This window comes from Terrapene carolina, unplaced genomic scaffold (assembly GCF_002925995.2).
Source record: "Terrapene carolina triunguis isolate 2854851 unplaced genomic scaffold, T_m_triunguis-2.0 Scaffold68, whole genome shotgun sequence".
NCBI classification, from domain to species: Eukaryota; Metazoa; Chordata; order Testudines; family Emydidae; genus Terrapene; species Terrapene triunguis.
Window position 1 is genome coordinate 57818 of NW_020664419.1, and position 19394 is coordinate 77211.

Genomic DNA, 19394 nt, shown 5'->3' on the forward strand with positions numbered 1-19394 from the left:
TGCAGGAGCAGGGCCCTAGTTAGTTGCTTGTGTAGTTGTTCTCTGGAAGGTGTGTCTGTGTGTTACCGTTCGCAAGCAGTGGACAATCTATGAGAGGTTGAGAAGAGCTTTCTGTTCAAAGTCTCTCTTTTTATTAGCTCCTAACTCTCTGGAGGAAAAAATCCTTTTGGGATTAAATGTCATATGTTTGGTTTCCACTAGCACTGGCTTAAAACGGGAGGGGAGGGGGAGAGGGGAATTCTGAGAAATACGTGGAATTTCTTTTTGTCAGAATTTCCAAATGTTAGAGATTTTCTCAGAAGTAAGAGGTGGATGGAACGTTTGAGTAAAATCCATTTAGCCGTCAAATCCATTTAGCCGTCAGCTATGTGGAGGGGGATAAAATACACACACACGTCTGAGTATTCTCTGTGTGTCTAATACTGTATAGTATATTGTGCATGTGCTATTTATTATATATTCTGTCTATATATTGCTCTATACTGTATGTGACAGTAAAGGGTGGAGCATACAGTAGTAGATTTTAATTTTAGATTGGAAGCTCCTTGAGGTATGGACCTGGGCTTCTTGCATTTGATGGCAAAGCATCGTGCACATCTGCGGTGCATCAGAAATAAAAACATTGCATGGTGTCTTGTAGATGTATGGGCCAAATTCTGCTCTTATTGAAATCAGCAGGTTGCATAAGCAGAATTTGGCCCGTGTTTTTATTCTAAGGAGATTTGTGAGGATTGTTATGGAGTAACTTGTTAGACAAATGATGGATTTCATTCTGCTTTGGGTATTTATATGGGCCTCATTACCCTAATATCTGGGCAGCTGATAATTCAGGCTATGATTTAGTCATGGGTATTTTAGTAAAAGTAATGGACAGGTCACGGGCAATAAACAAACATTCACGGCCTGTAACCTGTCCGTGACTTATACTATAAATACCCCTGACTAAATCTTGGGGGGGTTGCTGCTGGGGGAGGCCTGAGGGGATACCAGGGTGCTGCTCAGGGGGCTACAGCCGGGGCCAACAGCACCAGCTGCTGAGAGTCACCAAGCAGCAGCTGCTCCAGCTGCCCCGGGACCACTGTTCAGACGGTCCCCAGGGCCAGCTGCTTGGGCGGGCCCCACTGGCCACTGCAGAAATCACAGAGGTCATGGAATCCATGACTTCCACGACCGACACAGAGCCCTACTCATAATCTTTAGGGTATTTATCCTCATGACACACTGGTGAGACAGGGCTTTTATCCCATTTTACAGCTGGATAACTGAGGCACAGAGAGACTTGCCCAATGTCAGACAGGAAGTCTGGGAGGGACAGGGAAACAAACCTGGGTTTCCAGCATCCTAGTCTTTACTGTACAAACACCCTGCTGTTTCGTCTGCCTGTTAGATCACCCTTGAAAAAAAACCAGTTAATCTCTTCAGCATATTACCTGTGATTTTTCTTAAAGAAACACCACTTTTCCTTGATTTATCTTTATCTAGGAGGAGGGATAGCTCAGTGGTTTGAGCATTGGCCTATTAAACCCAGGGTTGTGAGTTCAGTTCTTGAGGGGGCCATTTTGGGATCTGGGGCAAAAATCTGTCTGGGGTTTGTTCCTGCTTTGAGCAGGGGGTTGGACTAGATGACCTCCTGAGGTCCCTTCCAACCCTGACATTCTATGACCTGTGCTCTTCTTCTGCAACTCTCATGCTCCAAGGTAAAAAGTAGCAACGTATTTATCAACATAGGCAGTGGAGAAATTTTTTTTTTTTAATGGTCACTTTCTAGATCCTACTGCTTTCTACCGTGGAAAAGCACCTTGGGTGATGGGAAGATTCCCAGAGAACCAGCCCAGTGTGTGACGCTGAAAATCTGCCAAGGAGCCATGTTAGTATCGGGCAGCTCTGTCATGGAAGTGACACGGGGTTTATTAGGCAAGGAACTCTGTGTGAAGTTCTGCATGTGGTTAGCGTCACATCTACGCTGCAACTTGCAGCAATGTTTGCAACTGGATGGCGTGGGGTGGGGGCAACTATAGCGTAACCAGGTTCCCTGACATGGCTGCCTTTGCTGAGTAGACAGAGCCTGCTGGAGTTACTCCAGACTGAACGCTTGCGTCGGGACTTACTCCACACTCTCCTTTTCCTTAGCTGCGTCCAAACAAGACCTGGTTCTAGATCAGCCGCCAGTTGTCAGAGCCCTCAGAGGGGAGTCGGTGACTCTGGCCTGCTCCTGTGACGTCTGTAACTACCCCGACTTCCACTCCGAATGGCGTTTCACCAGTGGAAACAGGGGCCCAGGCACCATCCTGGCCGTGAAGACGGCCCTCAGTTCCAAACACCTGGACCCACCGTACAAGTTTTCTGTCACGCACCAGAGAAACTCGAGATCTTTGCTGCTCATTAAAAACCTGCAGATAAACGACCAGGGAACCTACATGTGTACAATGATTAAAAACGTGCCGCCTCCTACGGTGATCTTGAAAGGGCCCGGGACGCAGCTTGAAGTCTATGGTACGGATCATTTACACGAATAGCGTGGGCCAGACCCTCAGTAGTCATGGAGCTAAGGCAATTTACACCCGCTGAGGACCTGGCCTCAGGACCTAAATCCAGCTTATGTGAAACCTGTCCATTGAGGGGGAGAGTTTGTCTTGCAGCTCCGATGAGGGACGAGAGAGAGCTGGGGTTTGTGTATTCTTTATGGGTGAAATTCACCCCTGCACATTGTACCAGCATAAAGTCACCACTTCAATCCCACTTAAGAGCTCAGAGCACAGGTGCTGACTTTCTGCTTTCCCCAGAGGTGCTCCACCCTGCCCCAAGGCCCCGCCCCCACTCCGCCCCCTCCCCTAAGGCCCCACCCTCACTCTGCCTCTCCCCACCCTCTCCCCTGAAGCTCCACCCCCACCCTGCCTCTTTCTGCCCCCGCTCCGTCCTCTTCCCCGATTGCACCCCCCGTCTCCGCCTCTTCCCGTCCCCGCTCCTCCCTCTTCCCTCCCCAGCGCCTCCCGCCCGCTGCCGAACAGCTGATAGGCAGCGAGCGGGAGGCACTGGGGGGGAAGGGGAGGAGCTGATTAGCAGGGTGCACCGAACAGCTGATCGGCGGGTGGCTGGTGAGTGCTGAGCACCCACTATTTTTTTTTTCTCTGGGTGCTCCAGCCCCGGAGCACCCACGGAGTCGGCGCCTATGGCTCAGAATAGGGGTCTGCGAATCTCTGACACTCCGATGTATCTGAACAAATAAATAGCCACACAGATGCCTGTTGTCACAACGGGGCCCTCTAGATCTCCATTTCCCCCCCCGATCTGTAATCTGATTTACCTGGTTCTCTTCTCCTCTGCAGCTTTGCCCAAAGTCTGGCTCTTTGCTTCTCCCTCGGAAGCAGCTCTTCCCATGGTCCTAGTGACCTGTGCAGTGAAGGACTTTTATCCACAATCTCTGGACGCCACACTGAACGCAACGTGCGGGCTACACGAGGCGCTGGCGGACAATGCTTCCGCTCTCATGACTGGTGATGGGACCTTCAACATGACCCTACAGGCCTGGGTGAATGTGACCGACTGCCAGAATGGGACGGAAGTGACCTGTTTGGTTAGACAGCTCACAGCTGAGACACGCAGGATTCTCTGGATACCCAGGGCAAAAAATAAAGGTAGGACCCCTGGCTATTTGGGGGGGAAATGGCCTTATGTATCATTTCAGAGAAGGCTTTCCAGGTGGAGGAGCGCTGTGGGGGAATGTGCGAAGACGGCTGGGATAGAAGCAGGCATGGCTGGTAGGGTGGAAGGTGCCGGGGGTGACCTGAGAGGAGATAAAAGCATCTAATCGAGGAAACAGCTGTGTAAGGCAGGACGAGAAGCTTGAACTTGATGTATCGAGGGAGGGGGGAGACAATGGAAGATTCCAAAGACTTTTATAAAATGGTTTGCCCGTGTGTGCAGGATGGATGCATTTACTAAATCAAAAATAATAACAACCAAACTTTGCCCCAATTGCATGTGCAAATTATGCCCCTGTGCGGGCACTAGCATCATCCAGGCTTTAATGGGATGTTGTGAACTTAAATATAGCACTTTAATCTGGAAACTTCAGACCTGCTGTCGTTGCAAGGAACAGCTGAGAGTCCTGAAGCTGGAAACGGATTGCTGACAATGCATTCAACAGCCCCTTAGGTATGGCCAGTTTCACTGCTTCCTCTGCGGAGCTAATTAGGCTGAGTTTAATTAGTCCCTTTCCCTGTTCACAAAAGATTTAAGCACATGTTTAAATCCCATTAAATTCACGTGCTTAAAACTAAGCATGTACTGAAACACCACTGACTAATGGTGTTTAAGTATGTAGTTAAAGTTAAGCACAGTCTTAAGTGAATGGGGATGGATGCTTAAATGCTTTGCTTAACTGGGGATGTAGGCCCTGATCCTGCACACATAAGTAACTCATTTGCATGAGCATTTGTAGGTTTGACTCTTAGGGTTTGTCTATATGAGGAGTTATTCCTGATTAATTATTCCATATTCCTGATTAACTCCATATGTGGATATTCTTATGCCAGAATTAGAGTGCTTTATATTGAATTAGCTTAATCCGGTGGATTAAACTAATTTGGAATAAGGCACTGTTATTCTGGAATAAGAGTAACTCCATGAGTGGATAATCAGGAATAATTAATCATCTTTAAATTCACACCCAACTTTATTCTGGATTCATTTTCATGTGTAGACGAACCCTTCGTTTTCTGTGTCATTTTAGCGAGTCTTTCACTCAGCAACAGGGAAGAGAGAAATATATTAATAAGTAGAAAAAGGTGACTCAAAAACTACACCTGAAATTGTAATTTACACCTGACTGCTCTTTCACTTGCTTTTTCTGAAACTGACTAGGTTTCAAATGAGTCGTGGCCTTGTAAGCAAGTGGTTGTACAAATGACAGCCTGTTGGGACTCTGAACAACACCCCCCCTTTTCCCAGTTCCACCGCGGGCCTCCATTCTACTTTTCATAGGATTCCAGGCCTGCAGTCCCACTGAAGTCCATAGGAGGCTTTCCATTGATTTCAACTGGCTTTGAATAAGGCCTTAAATTGTTTTTAAAGCATATTTTGGCAACTGAGTTTTTCAGTGTCGTGGTTTGTTCACAAGTTTGGCACACTTCAAACCCCGAGTTTCCATTTTCCTGTCCATCCGGAAACTGAACTGCAGCTTCAGTGTGGTCACTATGGTTAATTCTGTTTTGCCTGCGTGATGAGCCACAGCCTGAAGGGTCTGAAATGTACTTGCAGGCACGTCGCTTGCTATGTCAGAGCAGACCTCTGTCCAGTTAAATGTCCTGCTGTTCCCATTCATTTTAGGCTTCTGGTGAGAGCAGGAGCTGTCTGTACCTAGAGCTATTTTCTAACGAAACCAAATGCATAAGTAACTTAACTTTACTCGAAAAGATGATGTGAAGATTGGACATCAGAACCAGAGACCACGGCCCAGCATGCTGACTAATCCTGGCAAATTGGGTTTTTGGGGGGCTGCCTTGTCTGTGTCTCTTGTCATAGATCATGAGCTCTTTGAGACTGGGCCACCTTTTTCTGCTGTGTTTTGTACAGCCCCTAGCACAATGGGGACCAGGACTGGACTTCTAGCCACTACCACCATGCCGATAATTAATAATTATTATTATTAAGAGTATGGCTTACATAAGTCCCTTACAAAGCTAATGGTTTACTCTTTACCTTCTCCTCCCTGCTCAATCCCACGTCTCTCTTTTATCCTCGTGGTGTTGTCTCGTGGGATGGATAAATTGCAAACTCATTGGGGCAGGGGCTCTCTTTAACAGGTCTAAACACTGCAGGCTAGTGAGCATTCTCACCGGTCAGGGAGAGGAAATCAATCTCCATGTGTAACCCACACACCTCCTGGGTGTGGTGTTCTGTCCCATCTAGTGGCACTGAGACCACTTAGAGATTAATGAGTCTGCTCTACAGCCTTAGCTTGCAACCCCGTGGCTTTTAGCTCATGCCGTAGAGGCTCATGCACTGAGGTCCCAGGTTCGATCCCGCCCACCCCTGACTGGGGTCTGCCTGTGTTACAGATGCACTACTCCTCTCCTTGGGGGTTGTTTATGGACCACAATACAGCTACCAAATCAACTCAGCTGAAAACACCGGCAGTAATCCCCAGCTGCCTTCCTGGAATTGGGAGTTTTGTTTCAAAACGTCGCTAGATTTATCTTTTTAAAGGGTAAAAACACCTAAAAATTAAAGGAAAAGAACAAAAATAATAGTTTTGGGTCAAACTAAACATTTTGTTCCACCCGAAACAAAACTTTTTCCATGTTTCGTTTCGGCTCCTGAACCAAAAAGCCGATTAGTACTCAGCCTGCTGGCTTGCCTTGTGCACAGTGTGCAGAGAGCCAGCCAGGGTGTGTTGCAGTGGGTTGATTTTGCTTCAGACACACACAGCCATGCAGTGTACTGGGATTTCTACAGTGCCGTGAGAGCACTCCCTGGCCTCCCCTCCTCCCCCAGCCCATCTTTGTAATTTTCAAGATAACCTGCTCAAACACTGCCGCAGCTGAACACGCTTTCGGTCTGAGCAATGCCAGGGGCCTTATCTTCACACCTACTGAGTGACCATAGAGCAGAAAAGAGTAAGGAGGAAGCAGATTACGACATGTGGTTAGGGGCTCAGATTTGTACCAAACTGCTCATTCTCTGTTCCTCTACAGAAGCAAACACAGTTGAGTATTGCGTGGATATTCACCCTGCTCTGAATTCGTCTCTGTACGCAAAGGCCAACCCTGTATGTTCACTCTGAATGGCTTCTATTAGGGAAGCAATCAAACAAGCTAGAAAGTAAGTGAAGTCTCTGTGGGAGAGGGAGAGCACAGCGTGTGTGTGTTTCTGTAACATGCTGCATGCCATCTGCCTTCCAAAATGGCAGCTGCCTATGCAGGCAGGCAGACGCCTTAGTAGTTTAAAGGCACAGTGAAGAGAAATGAGTCATAACAGCTATATGGCTACGTACGACACAAACCCTCCTGATGCATGCAGCATAATTCGCATGGAAGTTAAGATGTACACCCGGGACTTCCCATTGTGATGTATTAGGGATGAGCATGAGATGAAATTACTAAGTTCTAAAGTACCAGAAATGTGGAAATATTTGTCTTTTTACCTAGTGCAGTTTCTTAAGTGCTAGTTTCTCTGCTCCACCCTGAATTGTAGCTCTGCCTCAGGGTTTATAATTTAACCTCCCCCGCCCCCTCACTTCTTATCTTGCTTTTTGTAGTTTAGCATTGACTTAGGAAATATTTAGTACCGGTCTTTGCTCTAGCCAGCGATGACTGACCCCACTCTGATCCTCAAGAGGCCTGATCCTGTATCAGCAGGACTGGCGTATCTAGGCCAATGGTCTGACCCTGCACCTAGACCAGTGAACGTTCTTCCACATGTGACAAGGTGTGCAAACCTCGCATTGGAAAGGAAGAGGTTAACGAGCTACTTCAGGCCCAGGCAGCCCCACCCTGCTATCCCTGGAGTTTAAGGGAAGAGCAAACAGAATAGAGCGGAGGGGAACTGACCTATCCCCTCAGCTCCTCCTGTGAGAGGTTCAGCTGCCTGGGCCACTGGCTTTGGGACTCTTGGAGCAGGGGACTGGCAGGCAGCAATCCAGGGAAGGAGAAGTACAGCACCTTTGGGTGCAAACCTTCGCTGCTTACCGCAGGGCCCTGGATTGGAACGCAGTGGAGAGGGTGGGCTCGGGTTCCCCTACTAACCCCTAGGGGGTGCCGAGGGTCACAAGCCTACCCTGGTATGAGAGAACCTGGATGGAATCAAAGCCCCAAAACCAAGAGAGTAGAGACCTCAAAACATAGACTCAGGGGAGGCCTAGAGACTCTTGGGGCTGATCCTAGGATTATCAGCTGCTGGACTCTTTGCATATCCCAAGAGGAGCAAGGCACTAGCTAACTGTGGTCGAGCCTCAATAACTAGCATCCCATAAGCAGGGACTGAAGCCAGTGGAGGGTGAACAACTAGAGGCAGACTCGCCATGATGCCATGCCCAGACACAAGAGGGCGCCCTGGTGGTGAACTGCCTACTACACCACACAACAGGTAATTAAGCTGTGGAACTCCTTGCCACAGGATGTTGTCAAGACTGAAAATACAGGATGGTTCAAAAAGGGATTGGACGTTTGTATGGCTAGCAAGAATGTCTGGAGTTGTTACAGTTAATGCTAATGTACATTTTGGGAGATTAAACCTCATGCTTCAGGGTTTAAGACCAACTCTAACTAAAGAGATTAGGAGAAGATCTAATATGGGGGGGGGCCTATTGCCCCACAGCTGCCCAATATGGGGTTCCATGGACCGTCCTCTGAAACAGCTGGTGCTGGCCTCAGTCAGAGACAGGCTACTGCTCCTCTGCTTTGCTGTGGTGTTGCCGTGACATGTGCTGATGTTGGCTCAGGGTGAGGGAACACCGCAATGCCAGCAGGGCCATAGGGGTTTGTCGCACTGTGTTTACCGCATGACTTTTGGGGACACCATCAACGACTTAGATATTGGCATAGAAAGTACGCTTATTAAGTTTGCGGATGATACCAAACTGGGGGGGATTGCAACTGCTTTGGAGGACAGGGTCATAATTCAAAATGATCTGGACAAATTGGAGAAATGGTCTGAGGTAAACAGAATGAAGTTTAACAAAGACAAATGCAAAGTGCTCCACTTAGGAAGAAAAAATCAGTTTCACACATACAGAATGGGAAGAGACTGTCTAGGAAGGAGTATGGCAGAAAGGGATCTAGGGGTTATAGTGGACCACAAGCTAAATATGAGTCAACAGTGTGATGCTGTTGCAAGAAAAGCAAGCATGATTCTGGGATGTATTAACAGGTGTGTTGTGAGCAAGACACGAGAAGTCATTCTTCCGCTCTACTCTGCTCTGGTTAGGCCTCAGCTGGAGTATTGCGTCCAGTTCTGGACACCTCATTTCAAGAAAGCTGTGGAGAAATTGGAAAGGGTCCAGAGAAGAGCAACAAGAATGATTAAAGGTCTTGAGAACATGACCTATGAAGGAAGGCTGAAAGAATTGGGTTTGTTTAGTTTGGAAAAGAGAAGACTGAGAGGGGACATGATAGCAGTTTTCAGGTATCTAAAAGAGTGTCATAAGGAGGAGGGAGAAAACTTGTTCACCTTAGCCTCTAAGGATAGAACAAGAAGCAATGGGCTTAAACTGCAGCAAGGGAGGTCTAGGTTGGCCATTAGGAAAAAGTTCCTAACTGTCAGGGTGGTTAAACACTGGAATAAATTGCCTAGGGAGGTTGTGGAATCTCCATCTCTGGAGATATTTAAGAGTAGGTTAGATAAATGTCTATCAGGGATGGTCTAGACAGTATTTGGTCCTGCCATGCGGGCAGGGGACTGGACTCGGTAACCTCTCGAGGTCCCTTCCAGTCCTAGAATCTATGAATCTATGAATCTATTCATTGAGAAGGTCTTTGCTCAGCAGTGGGATTCCAGATGCTATTGTTTCTTACTTGCACCTGCTAAGGCTCTGGCATGTTAACTTCTTGCTTCCCATCCAGTATAAGATGTTTACTCAGCAGGGATCAACAGTGATAAACAAATGCATTTCTCTTCTCTCCCCCGTCTCCAGCAGCGCTGTTACCTGTGCCGATCATCCTCATCAGATTTCTTTTTGGAGGAGCTGTGGTTCTTTGGCTTATGTTCCTGCTAGGCTGCTTCATGAAAAGTAAGTATCCAGGAAATGGAGGCATTCGACGCTGATCAAGGTAGCGTTCAACAAAACATCTCAGGCTCGGCAAATGCTCTGACATTTCTCAGGGTGGCCTCCAGGCTGCCGGAGCTGGGTATAGGTGTACTCCTCAGTGCAGGGATCACTGGGTGGAATGTTCTGCGCGATGCAAAGCAGACTAGGGCCGGCTCAGAGCTACACAGTTTGATTGAGGTCCGTTACGTTGGTGTACAGCTGCGGATTTTTGTATGTTGCTTGGGCGCATGCACGCTTGGGTGCTTGTGTCACTGCTCTGCTTACTCACCACGTATGGTGGCATCGATGGAAAATGCTGTGCACACCGGGTAGGTGTCCCGGTACGTCCCACACTGCTGTCTGGCGCAGTGCCTTGTGGGACATTAGTGTAGTGCTTTGTGACCATAATGCTCCCCTCTGCAAGGGAATGCTAAACGTTCCACCATTAGCGGGCCTGGTGTGTAAAATACCTTGTTTACGCCAGGGGATCTCAAAGTTTTTCTTGCTGAGTCCCCCCCCCGTCCCCGCCCCGCCCCAACATGCTATAAAAACTCCATGGCCCACCTTTGCCACAACATCTGTTCTTCTTCGAGTGCTTGCTCATATCCATTCCAATTAGGTGTGTGCACGATCGTCGGCGAATTTTTACCCTAGCAACACCCGGTGGGTCGGCTGTGGAGCCCCCTGGAGTGGCGCCTTCATGGCGCTGGATGTATACCCCAGCCGACCCAGCGCCCTCTCAGTTCCTTCTTACCGCCCGGGACGGTGGTTGGAACTGTGGAGCGCGGCTTCGCTGTTCTCCACCTTCCCTAGCGTTTTCTTTTCCCGTAGTTTGTATAGTTTTATTATAGTTACTCTAGTTATAGTTGTAGTTATAGTTGTTGTGTATATAGAGTTAGGTTAGTGGGTTGGAAGGGGTCCTCCCCCTTCCTCCCCACCCGCCGCTTGGGCTCATGCCCAAGGCTCTGGGCTTTAAGCCTTGTTGGGCCTGCTCTAAGCCTATGCCAACGGGCAACCCCCACGACTCCTGCTTGAAGTGCCTGGGGCATTTCACCAGGCCAAAAAGTGGAAGATTTGTAAAGTTTTACGACCCTGGACTAACAAAGATAAATAAATTTATGGAGATATCCTATCTCCTAGAGCTGGAAGGGACCTTGAAAGGTCATTGAGTTCAGCCCCCTGCCTTCACTAGCAGGAACAAGTACTGAATTTGCCCCAGATCCCTAAGTGGCCCCCTCAAGGATTGAACTCACAACCCTGGGTTTAGCAGCCCAATGCTCAAACCTCTGAGCTATCCCTCCTCCCCCTAAGAGTGGGACTTTCGTTTAAAGCAGCTCTTAATGGACCCGGCACTGGGCGCTTCGGTGCACAGTGCTCCGGCGTCAGCAGCAGGTACTGCGCCACGGACGGACTCTATCAGAGACCCATGGCACTGGGCTTCCCCGGCACCACCAGCACAATCGGTCCGGCGCCGATCTCTCTCGCCTGGCCAGAAGCGGCCAGAGACGACGGATCCGCCTCAGCAGTCGGCGGCACCCTGGAGGCCAGCCTTGGAGTCGTGTCCAGCTACGGAGCGACCGAGGGTACAAGCGCCGACACTGGCACCGTCGACTCCGGCACCGAGGGAAGAGCTGTTGAGTCCTGTGTGCACAGGCTCCCCGACACGTACCGTGGTTGAGCGCCAGCTTCCATCGACGCCGGAAACTTTTGCAGCAGCGCGAGACCTCATTGCCCTGATGGAACCGGCATCGCCGCAGACTGTGGTACCACCTCCGATTCGTGCGGTACCGTCTAGGGGCAAGCCAGCCCTGGTACGTCCAGTAACTCCTCCGGCAGAAGCATGGCACCGGTCCCAGTTCCAGATTCGAGCCCGCTCCCGGTGCCATTCTCAGTCCCGACGCCACTCTCCCTCACGTCGGTCGTACTCACGGCACCGCTCCAGCTCACAACACGGCTCCGACTCACGTTACCGATCGGATTCCCAATGTCGATCCCGGCACCACTTAGAGCGCCGAGCGCCCTCCCTGAGCCAATCACAGCACTGTTCTCGCGGACGGTCGTCATCGCGGTCAAGATCCGGATCCCAGTACCAACCCAGACCTCGGCACTGGTCTCAGTCCCGGCACCGCTCCCCAACATCTCGGTGGCACCACTCACCGGCGACTCAGTACTGGTCTCCACCACATCCTGGAGAATCGACGCAGTCACGTTCGCCACCATCTTGGCCCTCACGTTCTGCCTCGCACTCGTCACAGTCCGAAGGGGACTCATGCTCAGGCTTCTCTGCTCCTGACCAGGGCGAGGGTGATGCTGGAGGACCAGGATCCTGGTCAAGGGCCACCTCAATGGGCCTTTTGGACCCTGTGGGCGTACCACCAAGCCCAGGGGGTACCATCAGGGGCCTCCCGCTCAGCCCACTCAGAGCCTCGGGTGCCAGAGGCCACCAGCACCTGTCCTGCACCAGGAAGTATGGAAACTGCAGCCCCGGCTACTGGGCAAGCTCCAGACCCCGGCAGCAGGACCCATCACAACAAGCAGAGGCGGTGGTGGAGCTGGAGGACCCAGTGGTGGACATCCCGAGTGGCTTTGCCCCTTATACACACCATCCACACCACTGCAAAAACAATCTGGCAGATGCCTGCTTCCATCCCTCCAACAGCTAGAGGAGTGGAGAGGAAATATTTTGTTCCCTCCAAGGAGTGTGAGTAGCTATACACTCACCCTCAGCCGTGCTCACTAGCAGTGGCCTCGGTAAATGAAAAGGAGCGGCATGGGCAACAGGCTCCAGCGCCCAAATCGAAGGACGCTAGGTGCCTCGATCTGTTGGGGCGGAAAATTTACTCTGCCGGGGGGCTACAGCTCAGGGTTGCGAACCAACAGGCACTCCTGAGCCGCTACAACTATCATTCATGGAACTCCATGTTAAAATTTAAAGAGCTAGTGCCCCCAGCAGGAGCGGCGCCAGGGTTTTTGGCGCCCTAGGCAGGGGTCCTTCCGCGCTCCTGGTCGTCGTCGGCAATTCTGCGGTGGGGGGGGGGTCCTTCCGCGCTCCGGGTCTTCGGGGCACTTCGGCGGCGGGTCCCGGAGCGAGTGAAGGACCCGCCGCAGAATTGCCGCCGAAGACCCAGAGCGCGGAAGGACCCCCCACCGCCGAATTGCCGCCCCCCCAAATCCTGGCGCCCTAGGCAACCGCCTAGGTCACCTAAATGGAAGCACCGGCCCTGGCCCCCAGAGTCCAGCGACAAATTTGGGGCCCTAGTGGAGGAAGGCAAAAAGGTGGCTAGGACCTCCTTGCAGGCCTCCCTGGATGCTGCAGACTCCGCTGCCAGGACCCTTGCATTGGGCATAGCCATGCGCCATTTATCGTGGCTTCAGGTGTCAGGGCTACCTCCAGAACTGCAGCAAACCCTGCAGGATCTTCCATTTGAAGGGCAAGGCCTGTTCTCGGACAAAACAGACTCTAGGCTCCAGAGCCTCACAGATTCCAGGGCTATAATGCGTTCCTTAGGGATGCACACGTCGGTCACCCAGCGAAGACCCTTCAAGCCACAGCCTCAACGGCCCTACCCACCTCCTTGGCCGAGGCAGGATTTCTATAGAAGGCGCGGGAGAGGGGGCAGGAAAAAATCCACCGGCCACCAGCCTGGTCAGAACCAAGGCCCACCTAAACCACCGGCGGGGCCCAAACAAAACTTTTGAAGGTGCGCCCGAGGACGGCGTACCAGTCATCAACCAGAATCTTTCCCCTCCATTCTGGAATCGTCTCTCTCTTTTCCACCGTGCGTGGTCCCTCATAACTACAGACAGTTGGGTTCTTCGCACGGTAGAAAAAGGGATATTCTCTCCAATTTTCTTGCTTCCCTCCTTCCCATCCTCCCTCCTCGTCCCTCTTCAGGGACCCCTCTCACGATCATCTTCTTATACAGGAGGTCCAAATGCTATGAGCCATGGGAGTGATCGAGGAGGTTCCATGGGAGTGATCGAGGAGGTTCCATGGGAGCGATCGAGGAGGTTCCAAGGGAGCTAAGGGGCAGGGGTTTTTACTCCCGTTATTTCTTAATCCCCAAGGCCAAGAGTGGGCTTCAACCTATCCTGGACTTGCGTGGACTCAACAAATTCATGGTAAAGTTGAAGTTCCATATGGTATCACTGGGGACCATTATTCCTTCCCTAGATCCTGGAGACTGGTACGCCGCCCTCGACATGAAGGACGCGTACTTCCACATAGCAATCCATCCGGCATACAGACGCTTCCTTCGCTTTGTGGTCAACCGCGAACATTATCAGTTCACGGTCCTTCCCTTCGGCCTTTCCATGGTCCCCAGAGTATTCACCAAATGTATGGCTGTCGTGGCAGCCTCCCTTCGTCGGCAGCGGATCCAACTATTTCCGTATCTCGAAGATTGGCTTATCCGTGGTCATACCAAGGAACAAGTGCAGTCCCACATTCAAGTTGCCATAGCCATGTTTCGTCAGCTGGGCCTCCTGCTCAACATCGAAAAGTCAACACTGGTGCCAACCCAGAGAATAGAGTTCATTGGGGCAGTCTTCGATTCCAGACGGGCCCGAGTTCTCCTTCTGGAGGCCCGCTTCCAGTCATTGGCGAACCTCATCCGCAGCCTTCAAAGTTTCCCAACCTCAACGGTGAAAGCATGCCTGAGCCTTCTAGGGCACATGACCTCTTGCATGGACGTGACCAGGCATGCCAGACTGCGGCTCCGCCCACTTCAGGACTGGCTATCAACAGTATATCGCCCAGGTTGGGACAGTTTGAGTATAGTGGTCACCGTCCCAGAAGCGGTCCTATCCTCTCCGCTGGTGGATGGTTCCCGAGTCAGTATGCGAAGGGGTCCCCTTTCATGCCCCTCAACCATCCTTGTCCCTGGTCACAGATGCGTCGTCCCTAGGATGGGGCACCCACCTGGGGGACCTCCGAACACAGGGTCTATGGACCGCAACCGAATTATCTCTACACATCAATATACGAGAACTGATGGCAGTGCGCCTGGCATGTCAGACTTTCAGGTAGCGTCTACACGGTCGTTGCGTTTCGGTCCTCACAGACAACACCACAGTCATGTTCTATATCAACAAGCAAGGGGGAGCCCGATCGTCCCCCCTCTGTCGGGAAGCCATTCACCTGTGGGAGTTCTGTATAGCCCCCTCTATCCATCTGGTGGCGTCCTTTCTCCTGGGGGTCCAGAACACGCTGGCGGATCACCTCAGCAGGTCCTTCTGGTCTCAAGAGTGGTCGGTTCGCTCAGATGTCATCCACTCCGTCTTCCTGAGGTGGGGGTTTCCCCAGGTCGACCTGTTCGCCTCACGCAGCAATCAGAAGTGCCAAATGTTTTGTTCTCTCCAGGGGAGATCCCTGGATTCGCTGTCAGACGCCTTCCTGATCCGGTGGAAGGACCAGCTGTTCTACGCCTTCCCTCTGTTCCTGCTAGTCCACAAGGTCCTGCTCAAGGTACGCAGCGACAGAACACGTCTGATTCTGGTCGCCCCAGCGTGGCCCAGGCAGCACTGGTACACCACGCTGCTGGAACTATCGGTAGACGCTCCGATTCCACTCCCGCTCTGGCCAGACCTGATCTCACAGGACCACGGCCGCCTCTGTCACCCCGACCTGCAATCCCTGGTTCCATCTCACGGCGTGGATGCTGCATGGCTGACTCGATCGGAGTACTCTGCTCACACTCAGTGCAGCAGGCTCTGCTAGGCAGCAGGAAACCCTCCACTCAGGCCACGTACTTGGCCAAATGGAAGCGCTTCTCCTGCTGGTGCTCTCAGCACAACACAATCGGTGCCTCTCATCCTAGACTATCTCCTATTCCTAAAACAGCAGGGCCTGGCGATATCATCTGTCAGGGTGCACTTAACTGCCATCTCGGCTTTCCACCCAAGGGAACATGGTCGCTCTGTCTTCTCCAACCCGCTGGTTGTTAGATTTCTGAAGGGTTTGGACCACCTCTACCCACAAATCTGACAACCGGTCCCGGCGTGGGACCTTAACCTGGTCCTTTCCAGACTCACAAGGCCCCTGTTCGAGCCGATGGCCACCTGCTCGCTCCTCTACCTCTCTTGGAAGACAGTCTTCCTTGTAGCCATCACTTCAGCGAGGCGCGTATCTGAGATCAGAGCCCTCACATCGGAACCGCCATATACGGTTTTCCACAAAGACAAGGTGCAGCTTCACCCCTCACCCTGCCTTTCTTCCCAAGGTGGTGTCAACTTTTCATGTGAACCAGGACATTTTCCTCCCGGTCTTCTATCCGAAGCCGCACGCTACACGGCGGGAACAACGGCTGCACTCCCTTGATGTTCGTAGGGCTCTCGCCTTCTATATTGAGCGTACAAAACCGTTCAGGAAGACGACCCAAGTATTTGTTGCAGTGGCTGACCAGATGAAAGGCCTCCTGGGCTCCTCGCAGCGTATTTCCTCCTGGATCACGTCCTGTATCCATTCTTGTTACGACCTGGCTGGCGTCCCAACCACGCATCTCACTGCCCATTCCACAAGGGCCCAAGCTTCTTCGGCTGCTTTCCTGGCGCAGGTTCCAATTCAAGAGATTTGTAGAGCTGCTACTTGGTCGTCAGTGCATACTTTTGCCTCCCACTATGCAATAGTCCAGCAGTCCAGAGACGATGCTGCATTTGGCTCAGCAGTTCTGCACTCAGCGATATCTCAATCCGACCCTACCTCTTAGGTAAGGCTTGGGAGTCACCTAATTGGAATCGATATGAGCAAGCACTCGAAGAAGAAAAGACGGTTACTCACCTTTGTAACTATTGTTCTTTGAGATGTGTTGCTCATATCCATTCCAAACTCGCCCTCCTTCCCCTCTGTCGGAGTAGCCGGCAAGAAGGAACTGAGAGGGCGCTGGGTCGGCTGGGGTATATATCCAGCGCCATAAAGGCACCACTCCAGGGGGCTCCACAGCCGACCCACCGGGTGTTGCTAGGGTAAAAATTCTCCGACGATTGTGCACGCGGCGCATGCACACCTAATTGGAATGGATATGAGCAACACATCTCGAAGAACAAGTTACAAAGGTGAGTAACTGTCTTTTTTTTCTGCACACAAAAGCCAGGGCAGCATTAGGGGGTAGCAAGCAGGGCAATTGCCCAGGTTCCCACACCACAGGGGTCCCGGCAAAGCTAAGTTGCTCAGTCTCCGGCTTCAGCCCCGGGTGGCAGGTTTTGGGGCCCCGGGTTTCAGCCCTGTGCAGCAGGGCTTCAGCTTTTTGCCCTGGGCCTCAGTGAGTCTAACGCCGGCCCTGCTTGGTGGACCCCCTGAAACCTGCTTGTGGCCCCCCAGAGCGCCCTGGACCCTGGTTGAGAACTGCTGATTTAAGCTAACCTCAGCCAGACCTGGAAGAGTGTTAAAGGATTTTATGATGAACACATCTGGGGTATATAAGCAAGCTTGGTAACCAGTACAGATCTGGTATGGAAGTACAAGACATGGTGTCAGGAGTAAACTAAGAACAGAGACAAGAAGGAACAAAGCACCAAAGGTTGCAGTATCTCATCAACATGCCTCTGTTCAATGCTCCAGAGCACTTCAGCTTTGACAAACCTTCAGAACGGACAGACTGGAAGCAGGATTTTGCAAGATTTTGCATTGCCATCAAGCTGCACGAAGAAACTGGAGATATCTAGGTATTGTCTTTAAGTTATGCTATGGGAAAGCAAGTAGAGCATATCTTTAAATCTTTTGACTTTACTGAAGACAGTTACAAAGATGGCTATGAAAGGGTTCTGGCTATGTTTGCTGCATACTTTACACCTCAGAGAAATGTGGTGTATGAAAGAGCACGTTTTCTCCAGAAAATTCAAGAACTGGGGTGGGAATGGGGGGGAATGTTGAATGTTTTATAAGAGTTCTGCATGTATTGGCTGAAAACTATGATGTTGGGGAATGCAAAACATGAAAATATCAGCGACAGGCTGGTTATTGGGTTAACAGATAAAACCCTTTCACAGCAGCTACAACTGTAGAGAGATTTAACTCTAGCCTCGGCTATACAGAGAGCAGAGTAGTCTGAGATGATGAGACTGCAAAACCTAGAGCAAACTTGACAAACATTGAAAAACCTGAAACTAGCTTAGAAACTGTAAACAGCCACTTGAGTGATAAAAGTAATTATTATGAACCCCCTGAGGCAAGGAGGGAGCACTCCCAGGCTAAGAGGGACCAATTCCAGCCTGTGTGCACAAGGTGTGAAAAAAGTCATATCCCAAGAGATGATGCATGTCCAGCCAGAGACGCAAGGCATAATACATGCATGAAATATGGACATTTTACAGCTGTTCGCTGCACCAAAGCAGTCAGGAAGTTGACTCATATTACAGACAACTAAGGGTCATTTTTTCTGGGATCTATCACGTGTGATGACATACAGCCTGCCTGGAGAGTGAAACTGAATATTCCTGGCAAGACTATTGACTTTAAAATTGACTCAAGGGTTGATGTGACAGTCATCTCAGAAAGGATTTACAGTCACCTTCAACCCCTCCCCGAGCTGAAGTCACCTGACACAGCTCTGACCAGCCCTGGAGGTATACAGAACTGCCTGGGCCAGTGCATCACAGAAATGACTTACAATGCATAGCTTTTGTCTTTCTGTGCAGGGTTGTAGTAGCCATGTTGGTCCCAGGATATTAGAGAGACAAGGTGGGAGGGGTAATAGCTTTTATTGGACCAACTTTTGTTGGTGAGCGAGACAAGCTTTTGAGCTTACACAGAGCTCCTCTTCAGGCCTGGGAAACATACTCAGAGCATCTCAGCTAAATACAAGGTAGAACAGATTGTTTAGCATAAGTAGTTAAAATATTTCAAGGGACCAGACAAGGTGAGGTGGCCTGTTAACACCCCTCCAGTCATTGGGGAAAGGAAGGGGGGAACGGTAGTTGCAGGGGGTTGTTAGTGGGTTACAAATTGTTGTAATAAGCCATAAATCCAGTGTCTCTATTCAGTCCATGATTTTTAGTATCTGGCAAAATGAATTTGCTCCCAGGCTCATCTTTTGAAAGTGTTGTGCAGGTTTCCTTGGAGGATGAGGACTGAGAGGTCAGATATAGAGTGATCACTTATAGGGTGATCAGATATAGGGTGTTTTTGACTTTTATCATTTTCCTGTGTGAGTTCATGCAAGAGCATAGTGATTGTCTGGCTTCACCCACATAGTTCTCTTCGTAGCAGGCCTGCCCGGACCAGCTGTGGCACTGAGTTCCTTGCACACCGCTTCCCAGCCCGTCGACCCCCAGGCCGGAGGAGGCGGAGCAGATGTCCCAGAACTGGAGTAAGCAGCTGCCCAGCTGAGCAGGAGCTCATGGAGCGGTTCTCTGCACAGCCGCCACTGGGCTACCACTGCGACTAATTGGACCTGTGAGATGGGTTGTGCTCGGACTATGAGATCTGAGCCTCAAGAAGCCGGCCAGTTATTACTTGGAACTATGGGGTTGAGGACAGGCCAGATTTTAAAGGTATTTAGGCACCTGACTCCCATTGAAATCAAATTCCTAATGCAGTGATCTGGCTCACTCGGTTTCTTGTATGTAAAATATTTATCTGTAGGGTTTTCCTGTTTCTTTTGACTTCCCTTTTCGCTAAAGCAAAAGATCCATCCAGTTCCCTATTCCCAAG